Consider the following 11,446-nt stretch of genomic DNA (forward strand, 5'->3'; position numbering starts at 1 on the left):
TTTTACATATTTCTGTTTTTTATTTTCTTATGCCAATTTCAAAATGCGTTATTCCGTCCAGTGTGGTACTTTGCAAAGCAAGTACCCCCTAGGCTCCTCCATTTGAGTTGAAAATTTGTGAAGACAGTCTTCTTAGTAGATGATCATCCTCGCGCCCATTGGACATGCACATTTCCCGTACCGCTATTCAAACACTTGGCTGTTAATTCATGTTTGAGTATAGTACGGTCTCCTCGTGAGAATCTTATATTGTAATTTTCTTCCTAGAACCTACCTGGGGAGTGACCAACCTACTAGACATGCCTAGGCTGCCCAGAACACAAGGCAACACCACTGTCACGCAGTGACCACGCGGCGGGCATGCGAGTTTACGCGCTCCAGAGTTGGGGCCCTCGGCCACCATCCAAGCCTCGATGTATCGCCACCAAACCATGTATTTATGATTAAATAGATAGTTATGTAACTAGAAATGATTTTTGGAAAAAATAAAAAGCAAACTATGAGGCAACTGCAGTTCAAATCTGACCCGCTTCCTGTTGAATTGGCGGAAATTTGTCTTTTTCACTAGAGGTGGATCAAAAGCTGTGGACACCCAATCATTTTGTCAATTGTATATTAAATATGGCCTAGTATTTTATAAAATTTATTTGGTCCAAATTTTCAACAAATATATGGTAGATCCTTCACAAAAAAACTCATTTTGGGCATTCGGAAAATGGAAAATGATTTTTTCATCCAAAGAAAATTAAAACTTCTTTAGGCAACATTGTTTGCCATTCCAATATGCACCCTTGTGGACAATATGAGATCATTTGAACAAACGATGCCATGAATGTGGCCATAAGATTGATCATTTAGCTTGAAAGCCATTGATCTCCACACATGATAGCTCATTTTTTAGAACACTTTTTAAAAATAATTATCGTATTACAAGTTTGTTATTTTTCTTGGTAACTTGGCCACATATAATGACACAATGCGAAGGATTTCCATTTTTTCGTTTTTTTATACCCGTTTCAAAATGCGGTCAAAACGACGGGCTTGACTATTCCTAGCTAGTGGTTGAATCTTAGATTTTTTTGGTGTTTCTCTGATTAAATAGATACTTTTGTATCTAAAAGTAATTTTTGGAAAAAATAAAAAGCAAACTATGAGGCAGCTGCAGTTCAAATTTGACCCGCTTCCACTAGAATCGGCAGAAATTTGTCTTTTTTAAGAGAGGTGGATAATAGCTTTTGACACCCAACCATTTGGTCAATTGTGCATTAAATATGGCCTGATATTTTAGAAAACTGATTTGGTCCAAATTTGCAACAAATATATGGTAGGTCCTTCACAAAAAACTCATTTTGGGCACTTAGAAAATGGAAAATTATTTTTTCATTCAAAGAGAATGAAAACTTCCTTAGGAAACATTGCTTGCCATTCCAATATGCACCCTTGTGCATAATATGAGATAATTTGAACAAACTATGCCATGAATGTGGCCATAAGATTGATCATTTGGCTTGAAAGCCATTGATCTCCACACATGATAAGTCATTTCTGAGAATTTTTTTTTAAATAACTATCGTATTACAAGTTTATTACTTTTCCTGATAACTTGGTCACATATAGTGACACAATGCAAAGGCTTTTCAATTTTTGTTTTTTTCAATTTTTCATGCCCATTTCAAAAATGCGGTCAAAATGGCGGGTATGACCATTCCTAGCTAGTGGTTGAATTTTGGAAATATTTTGGTGTTTCTTCGATTAAATAGGCACTTATGTACCTAGAAATGATTTTTGGAAAAAATAAAAAGCAAAGTATGCGGCAGCTACAGTTCAAATTTGATCTGCTTTCAGATGAATCGGTGGAAATTTTTCTTTTTTACGAGAGATAGATCAAAACTTCTGACACCCAACCATTTGGTCAATTATGCATTAAATATAGCCTAATATTTTAGAAAATTGATTTGGTCCAATTTTGCAACAAATATGTGGTAGATTCTTCACAAAAAAACTCATTTTGGGCACAAGGGAGCCATGGTGGCAGGCTTCTGATGGCTCGGAACCCCTGTAGTGTCATGGAGGGTCGTGTCCCTATTTGTTGGACGTCTGATTGTGAGGGACGTTGTGTGTGCTGCCGTAGAGAGAACAACATACGTCACAAACATGTAATGGAATGCAACAACGTGCTTCCACCCGGGATCATCATCGAGTGGCTACTGAAGTAGTAGTAGCAGGGGTGAGTGGTCCGCTCTCGACTGTGCATGCCGCCATTCAATGGTGAAGGACGGCACACATGCTGTCATCGAGGGTGCGGGGTAAGCCGGAGAGATGGTCCGTGCGGGCCGGGAGCGATGAGAGCGAGCCGTCCATGTGTGCCCGCAAAGAGAAGTTTATCTATGGAGATGAGAATTAATTAAGTTCCTTTTTCCCTTTTGATGTGTTGGGAAAAGTTGTTTCTTGTTTTGTTTGAAGTATAGTTGGGAATAGTAAATTTTTGAGGAAAAGAAAAGAAAGAAAGAAATGATAATAATAATAAATAAATAAAAGTGAGGTAATGTCTTTTTTTGAGAGTGAAGTGAGGCAAAGTCTTTTTTTTTTAGACAAAAGTGAGGCAAAGTCAGACTCACAGTTTGGCGCCCAGAGGTTTGGGTCAGCCCGCGAACGATTTCGTTTGGTTTTCATTCTCACAGCCCGCGAACAATAAGACCTAGCCCGCGAACGGGAAATCCCACCCACCCACCCCATCGCTCCTCTCTCGCTCGTCTCTCCCTCTCCCCCGCACCACTTCTCGCCGCCGCCACCACCACCACCACCGACGGCGCCCGATCCCGCCCGATTCCAGCGTCCTCCGGCGCGCCCAGCACACCACCGTGCCCCCCTCTCAACGCTCCTTCCTCCCATCGGGCCAGATCCGGCGCGTGTATCCTCCAGCGGCCAAGCGTGACCCTGCCCAGCAGCTAGGGTTTGGGCCAGCACGTCGCCGGCGTGGCTCCGGCGTTGCTCCGGTGATTTAGGTGAGTCCCTCCACTCCTCATCGTCACATTCCTCTATCTCTTCCTCACATCATCTCGTCTCCCTCGCAGATCTAGCGCACCGTAGCCGCTCGAGCACCGGGACGCCATGGATGGGAAGGCTTCTTCCTCCCCTGTCCCGATGCCAAGAACGACGCAGCTCCACCACCAGACCATGTAGACGGAGCTCCTTCTCCCGCATCACCCATGGAGCCTCCCTCTCAGCGCCCGGAGCCCTAGAGAGTATGAATCGCTCCTCCCGCTGTCTCCTCTAGCCTTACCTGCATATGAACAAACTGCAAGAGACAGATACAATTCCTAACATGTGAAAGGTTGTTTTATGACTTATCCATCTCGCAAACACATTCTATATCTACCGGAATCTATCACTTCTTTCTACTTACATGGCAGATATATCTACAAGTAAACCTACATGTTTTTTGTAGTTCAAATGGAGTATCCTATATCATTTTATTATTATGCAGAATTGTTTGTTCAGTCACATCAGCCGCCCTTTGCTAGAGCTGTTGTGGAGCAAATTAGATGGGCGAACCAATAGATAATTATGTAGCTGTAGTAGGCCGGTAATGGTTTACAGGGATATTCCTTATATTTACTTGATATTTGATCTTAATATTCACTGGACACAATTCTCTCATGGTTGCAATATTTTTTTCCTAAGTTCACTCCAATTGTGTTGGCATTCATGTTTTATTTCTTTTAATCAGTTTACTAATCATACTGATAAAATAAATATAACTACTTGAGAATAAAGGGAAAAGGAGAATAAAGGATGGTTGTGGTAGCAGAATGGTATTTTTGCTTAGGCGCAATCATACTTATGTAGTACTAAATAACCTGTCATGTCATTCTTCAAGTCTGCACATAGCACTGTTATTTTAGGAGCAGATTTCTCATCCTTCAGAAACCTGAACTTGCTTAATAGCCAATTTAGCAGAGTATTACCAGTTCCTTGATGTCATTTCTGGTATGCAATCATATGACATGTCTCGTGTAAATAAATATGGGTTGTTGTCAATTTTTTAATCTACAATTGATCTAGTGTTTTTTACATGGTAGCTTGATATCCTCCTTCCTTTTCTAATATGCAAACTTCAAATGTGTGAGGTGCATAAGTGCATGAGGTGCGGTTCACCTTAGGCTGCTGCCGCTCGTCAGCGGTCTGGTCCAGTGTCACTTAACCATTGTGACCTGGCTGGTACGGTTCAGCTTTGAGCTGCCCACCGCGGAGTGGGAGGCCGACATGCTCATGAACATCAAGGCCGGATCAAGTACGCTGGTGCATCGCGGCGTGCGGCGGCCTATTTTCTTGTAGTGGTATTGTATATGGTCTCATCCAGCACTGAGTATCCATATGTTGTTCTAATCCGATGATGTTGTAGCATAAAGTGGACACCATATTCATTTTGTCTTGATGCTTTATCTCTTGTGGTTCTTGTCTAATGCACATTGTTCTTTGCAGGGTTATGATGATATTTCCAAGGAAATATACTGACCCTGATGCGACAAAGGTGTCCATTTTCCCTTTCTTAAACTTTTTTACTCTGTTTTTTGTTCTTCCTGTAGTTCCAGTTTCACATTGCTGGTGTTTCATGCAATATTCAACAGATCCTGCTTTCATGCCTTATTATTGAGTAACTTGATTAGTATTTCTGCCACTATCCTATCTCAGTAAACTGTTTGTTTTTTCAGTAGCTAAAAAAGAAAGTAAATCTGTTATATCCTGGTATTATAGAATTTCAGTCTCACAGAAGTTACTCTGTGTCCTGCTTTAGCTTGCAAACCTGATGCTCTGCTGTCTTTTCTCATTTCTTAACTTTGAAATGTTTCAAACTTAAGAGTGCCCTCATCCTCTATTACATCTGTATGCACCTTGGTAAGAAATATATTGGTCTTGTAAATATCATTGGGAAGTATATCTGCTTCTGTATGTTCTTGCAAGCATTAAATGTTGCTGACATTCTCACTAAAGAATGTCCCTCCAGCACATTCCTTTGAAATGTGACCTTGAGTCAAGCTCCAAGAAGATATTCAACAGATCTGCATCTGCTCTGAATGCTCATGTACAAGATACTAAGTTATTGGTTGTGTTATTCTGGTTGGTACTATCTTATAAACATGTGGTGTAATGATACTGCTGGGACAAATTTGATGAAATGTTGTGCTGTTTGTTCATTCTGCTGTCTTATTTTGTGATCCTGTGGTGTAATAATACTGTGGTGTAATGATACTATTGTGTTATTTTGAGAATTATATTATTATTGCCATTATATTATCCTGTGCTTTTGGTTGACCACCAAATTGTCCAATGAAATGTTGATCTCCCTTGAATAAGGGCTGGACTGAAACTACTAAATTGTGTGAGTGGGCTGGACCGTTTGGAGAAAAGGGCTGGCTCAATTAATAAATCGGTTGTACATTGCCTCAGCCCAAGAACAAACATTAAATAGGCTAATCTGTTGAGCTAGGCCCATGGTTATGGCCCAAAAGTAAATCTAAAAATGGACCAAATTAATGGGCTTGGCCCATAGTTGTTGCCCAAAAGTAAATGTGAAGATGGGCTAATTATTGGGCTCGGCCCATTGAAGAAACTGATTTCTATTGATCCTACATGGCGTCCACGTCATCATTTTTGCCATGTGGACATCGCCATGTCAGATCCTACGTGGTCTAGGCTTATTAGTAATGACCATAATTTTGGTCAAAGAATTAAAGACCAAAATTTTGGTCAAGGGCAGCCATGACCAAAATTCCAAAAAAGGTCATGTTTGTTTGTTCTTGACGGCCAACTGTTGACCTTCTGAATTTGGTCAAAAAAAGGTCAATAAACGAAAGCAATGACGAATTAACGACCAAAATGGGGAGTCATAAATTAGCGTATTTCTTGTAGTGTAGGCTAGTCCTAATCCTATTTGGACTCCACATGTAACCCACCCCTCTAACTTATATAAGGAGGGGCAGGGCTCCCCAAAGAGGGACAAGCAACAAGAACAAAATCTAGGGCTAGATACAAAGGGGGAGCCGGCTTATGCGGTGACTCCCTCATGAGCATAATGAGACCTAGCCTCAAACAGCATGTAGGGCTATTCCGGATGATGTTTCCCGGGGCCCGAAGCTGTCTAAATCCTCGTCTTGTGTGATGGTCCGCCTCGCGTCTCTCGATTCTGCCCAACCCCTCTTAAGCTACCACATAGATGCGTTGGCCTCACGACTAAGTACTTGCAAGAGGACATCCGCCGTGACAATTCCACGACAGGCAGCGTGCGCCATATGCGTCCAGCTCCTGCTTGGCCGATGGCTGGTGGTTGCGACGCGGTGGTTGTAGTGGTGGCGGGGTATGCTCGCGGCTGCTCCGATGGACCTGTCAGATCTGTTCTGGCGGTGAGGGCTGAGGCGGCGTGGGCCGGCTACCTTCGGTGGCTCGGCACGGTTGGTGGTCCGGCGTGGTGGGGTGCCTTGTTGGGGCTTATCAGGTGGTGATATTCGTGGTGATGGGCTTGGCCGGGGCGTCGGTGGTGCTGGCCTATGGGGGCGGTGCTGATCTTTGGTGGTTGTGCCCCACCGGTAGCGTAGAGTGGCGGTTGCGGCTTCCCTTCTCCTTGGTCTACATCGTTGGCGTGACGGTGACTAGGGGCTCTCACTCGGGTCGATCTGTTCGGGACCCGAGGGCAGTCGGAGTTTGACTCCGGGTAGGGGAGATTGGGCTCGATCCGGGACGTACCCGCGGTCGGTGAGGTTCCTCCCTCCGTGGGTACAGTGGTCGTTGGTGGTGGTCGCGGCTTCACAGTACTGTCGGGCAACACGGGGTCGAGGGCCATGGACATGGCGTTGTCTGAGTGCACTCGACGACGGCCGTCGGGAACCCTGGAGGTGTGTCTCCCCAGTTCACCGGCATTGGCTGGGGACACAGTGCTGGGGCTCCTACTGTGGTGGCGCCGGCCCAACATCTGTGGCTCATGCCGGGTTAGGAGTGAAAGATGTGGACTTTCGCTCTTCCTACCGTGGCTGGTATTCTGTGGTGTGGGCAGTGGGTGAGGTCTTGGACTTGGATGTTGGAGCGGCGGCTTCGGATGGTGGTTCACATGGTTCGCCCTCCGGCGGGCGCCATGTTAGCGGTGGCGGCTCCCTTCTTGGTCATGTGGGCGATGAGAGGGGTAGCAGTTGGTGGCTCGGACACGTCCTCTGCCGGACGATGCCCAGATCTGGATCTGGGATCTGGGCGCACCACTTTTGCCCAAGGGCTTCGGTGACTTAGGGTGGGGTGCCGAGCGAAAGCTCCGCGCTTCTGCGCCGGCGACGACGATGCTTTCGGGCGCCGTTATCTTCTTGAAGACGTCGTCGTGGATCTCCTCGCCACGTCAGAGTTCCGGGTGAAGACCCTTGCCCAATGGGGCTAGGCAGCGACGACTTTCTGAGCCGTTCCCTCTCTTGGGGGTGTTGTCTAGGAGCTTAGGTGTCCTAGGGTGTTGGGTGGTTGTGCTCCATTCTCCCTGTTTTCTCCTTCGGTAGCGTAGTTGCTTGTCTGCTTCACGATCCGGATAGGCTAGGATCTCCTTAGGTGTGAGTTTTATTGTATATGTGTTAAAAAGGGAGTTTTAATGTATACAGCTCAGCGCATACAGAATCAAATCTCATGGCCTATCACGAATTTTAATGTACGTAGTGAAGCGAAGCGATTCTTCCCTACCTGCTTGCTCACTACATTCATGAGTTTTAATGTATACATCCCAGTAGATTCACGAGTTTTAATGTATAAACCTCTCCGACCCCGAGACACACTCGACATCAACTCTTCTGGTCAAGGTGAACAAGCACACAGAGTGCAAGAAGGAGGTCATGGCGAAAGAGTGCAACCCGGGGGACCAATGTCGTCCCCGCCACCCATGCTCCTTCTGGAGGAGGTGCCGCGCCCACACGCCGGGGACACCACCAGCGGAGCGGGAGACGTTGGAGGGACCGAGGCGAACTGAGCTGCGTCCCGCGGTGAGGTCCAGGCGACGATCTGCACGGCCTGCATGGCGCCCTGGTGCAGCAACGGCCCGCGTCGCATCTGGTGAGCTAGGGCCTCCAGCTCCATGGGTCCCACTGCATTCTCTTTGCTACTTTTCTTCTTTTTCGCCGGCAGTCATGTCGGTCTCCTTTGGGATTGGGGGCTATTAGCACACGCACAGTATAAATCATGTCTATAATGGATTGTGGGCTATTAGCTCAGTATATACCGTCTCTGTGTTGGATGGGATACCGAAGAAGCTTGCATCCCTTTTTACAGTCTGATGGTGGGGGTTTTCCTCTTTTATGTTCAGGCATTTTAGTTCCTATTTTTCCATGTTAGAGGCACCTACACGTGCATGGCTTTTCAAGTACCAATTATGGGACTTGTGAGAATTATAGACCACTGATCATCTCCTATCTATCTACTACATGTATGCAGCTGCATTCCATGTGGCCATGTGTATGGCAGATCTTGTCGGGAGAAGTTGTTGCGTCCTTCTGGCAAGGAGAGTGCCAAGGTACCATGAGTAATTCTTTACATACTCGGTGAACAGATTGACACTAGTAGAAAACAGGGCATTTGTCCCGGTTGGTGAGGGCCTTTTGTCCCGGTTCTTGAACCGGGACAAAAGGGTCGTTACTAATGCCTTCCCCCCTTTAGTCCCGGTTCTGACACGAATCGGGACAGATGGGCCTCCACGTGGCCACTGCGAGCAGCCCAGGCAAGGGGGCCTTTGGTCCCGGTTGGTGATATGAACCGGGACCAAAAGGCTTCCACGTGTCAGCAGCTGGCTGGAGCTGAGGTTTTTCTTTTATTTTAAAAAAAGTGGCTGGTTTAGGGGTTTTGGGGGTTAATTTTAGGTTGTTATTATAGCTAGCTAATGGAGAGAAGTGTCCTCTCTTATATCTTCGTCCTTGGTTTACCAACGCTACTGCTATGTTCATTTCACCCGCTAATATATAATGACTCATGCATGCTCGCATCATACATCATCATATATAATAACAAGTCCTACTAATCGTGCATCATCATACAACTTCTACTCGTTATTAATAACAAGTCATACCATCATCATCGTCATAGTCATCAAACCCAACCCTACATAATTGTTCTTAGCACATGAACATCAGTACCAGGTAGGACCTAAACACCCTTAAGGTAAAATAGCATAAAACAATATAGACCCTGACTCTCCATTATGAAGAATGGAGATCATCCTGTCTCCAATTCTCGCGCTTCGCCTCCTTTTGCTTCCAAGAAGCTCCTTACGATTGTCCATACATTTTTTCCATTCTTTGATTGTCATGTATCCACTTCTTTTAGAAATCTGGTATGGACAGTTGAGATTCGTAGGACGACCTGGTTGTATGTTCAGAACATCAAGGCGGCCGTGCGTATACATTAGATGAGGCACACAATCATTCGGGAATATCTGTTGAAAAACATAGTAATAACTTCGTAGTTAGCAATGATGTACTAGTTTTAGAAGTATGCAAAAAGATGCAGGGATGTCGTAATAGTAAAAAATCTTACCAGTGTATCTCCATGGTAGTTACCGTAGCTCAACACATGCACTAGTGGCACGTATTGGCCATAATGTTGAGAAGTTCGATTGTAGACATTGTAATTCTCAAGATCAGTACAAAATGCGATCAGATGATTTTTCTCCTTATAAGTTAATTCGGAGCCATAGGTGTAGTGGGTTTTGTCTACCATCTTCCGCACATTCTTTGAAGAATGAAAATAAGCTGTCAACTATTTTGAAATAAACAATATAAATTACTTAATAACTATGTTAAGCTAACATGGGGGAAGAATTGGAGGTGTATCCACAAGGACCCAAATGTCCATATTGTCTTGCTTGATTGTAGGATCACGAAGATCCATGGTGACAAGCATACCCTCCTCAAAACCATACATCTTGCAAAGTGCTTCCCAATTTTTGCAAAACCGAAATGGGTTACACTCTCAGCATTGTACAACTTTACTTTAAAATCCACACCATGGTGGGTCCTTGGGACAATTTTTTTGGTTTCCATACTTTCATGGTCTTCAAAACCCATCCTCTCCAAGACATAGCACCTTGCATAGCGTGGGATAAGCTAGTCGAATTGGAAAAGATGAAAAATACATCTTAAAATAGTTGAAGTCATGCTTAATTACAAAAAAAACTATTATCGTCGTTGCGTACCGTATGAACATCGAAGGTCTCTTCGAGCTTAATGCTGAAGCGCTGATCTTCGTCCAGCTCAATGAACCTGTTGCACATACCTCGGTCGTCGTGGCACCAGTCGCACTCCCCGGGCGGTTTTCGTCGCCCGAGTACAACATTTCTGGCCTAAGTTGTCTAGCACACGAGAATCAAGGAGAAGCTACCCCCACGACGGCGTGGATGATGGAGGGGGCTCCTAGATTTCTGCATAGAGTGCTCTTCAATTTTAGCATTCAAAGTAGGAGTACTTTTCCAATATGAGCATTCAATAAGCAAAACCAAATCGCAAAATAAAGTAGTATTCAAATTAGCATGCATTCAATTACAACCAAAAGTGCATCATCTCTTGTGTCCGTACATCGTCGAATATTATCACTAATACTCCTCGAATACTATCATATATATAACATCACAAATTAATACAGCTAGAATCGTAGCGCCCGACGGGTATCGTCGTGGGCGGTGGACACCCAAAGATAAGGAACCATCACAGGATCATAGCTCCAGTGAGATCCCTGAAGAACCTGTTAGGTATTGTCGAACCTGCCCTCCAATGCAACCATGTAGCGACAGACGTGCTCGTCCTCCTCACTGACACGGTGACATACCACCTCCGCGGTGTCCGGAAGCCTCGGCACCGTCACTGGCCCACGCGACCGCCACCAACAAGGATCGGGTCAGCAACGGGCTGCCTCCTCACCAACCTACGTCCCCCTGAAGGTAGCACCTCCCAATACCAGCCCGGCGGAGCCCAGTCCCGAACATGGCCCTAATCAAGTAGGCCTCCACCGCCGAGTCGACGACGACGAGGATGTGGGATAGGCATCGTCGACGTCGATGCGGGAACTACTTCTATATATATTTAAATAAAGTAGTTTTATTAATTAAATAAGCTAGTTCAACTACTAAGCACTTACTATAAATAAATAAAGTAGTACTTACTGAAAACAAACTACTTCTATATATTGTAAAATAAAGTAGTTTATTAAATCAACTAGCTAGTTCAACTATATATGAAGCACTTACTATAAATAAAATAAAGTAGTACTTACTAAAAATAAACTAGTTTAATTATATAGTTCTATTATTTTTCTATATAGTTCTATTATATAGCCTCCCCCCCCCACACACACGTGTTGAAGTTATCGGGAGGGGCTATATCGACAACGACGACATACGTACATGAGAAAATAATATTATCGGGGAGGGTTATATCGA

At 44.7% G+C, this 11,446-nt stretch overlaps 1 long non-coding RNA gene across 2 annotated transcripts; it reads left to right on the forward strand.

Annotated features, from left to right (window-relative positions):
- The first annotated feature begins 2,731 nt into the window (after positions 1 to 2,731).
- Positions 2,732 to 4,644, forward strand: LOC119279022. 2 transcript variants are annotated; one of them, XR_005138031.1, is made up of 3 exons: positions 2,732 to 3,005; positions 3,075 to 4,340; positions 4,486 to 4,644. It is a non-coding gene; the product is annotated as an uncharacterized LOC119279022 (long non-coding RNA). The 2 variants fall into 2 exon arrangements; XR_005138030.1 differs by having other exon boundaries at positions 3,075 to 4,644.
- The last annotated feature ends 6,802 nt before the right edge of the window (positions 4,645 to 11,446 follow it).

This window comes from Triticum dicoccoides, chromosome 3B (assembly GCF_002162155.2).
Source record: "Triticum dicoccoides isolate Atlit2015 ecotype Zavitan chromosome 3B, WEW_v2.0, whole genome shotgun sequence".
Classification (NCBI taxonomy): domain Eukaryota; kingdom Viridiplantae; phylum Streptophyta; class Magnoliopsida; order Poales; family Poaceae; genus Triticum; species Triticum dicoccoides.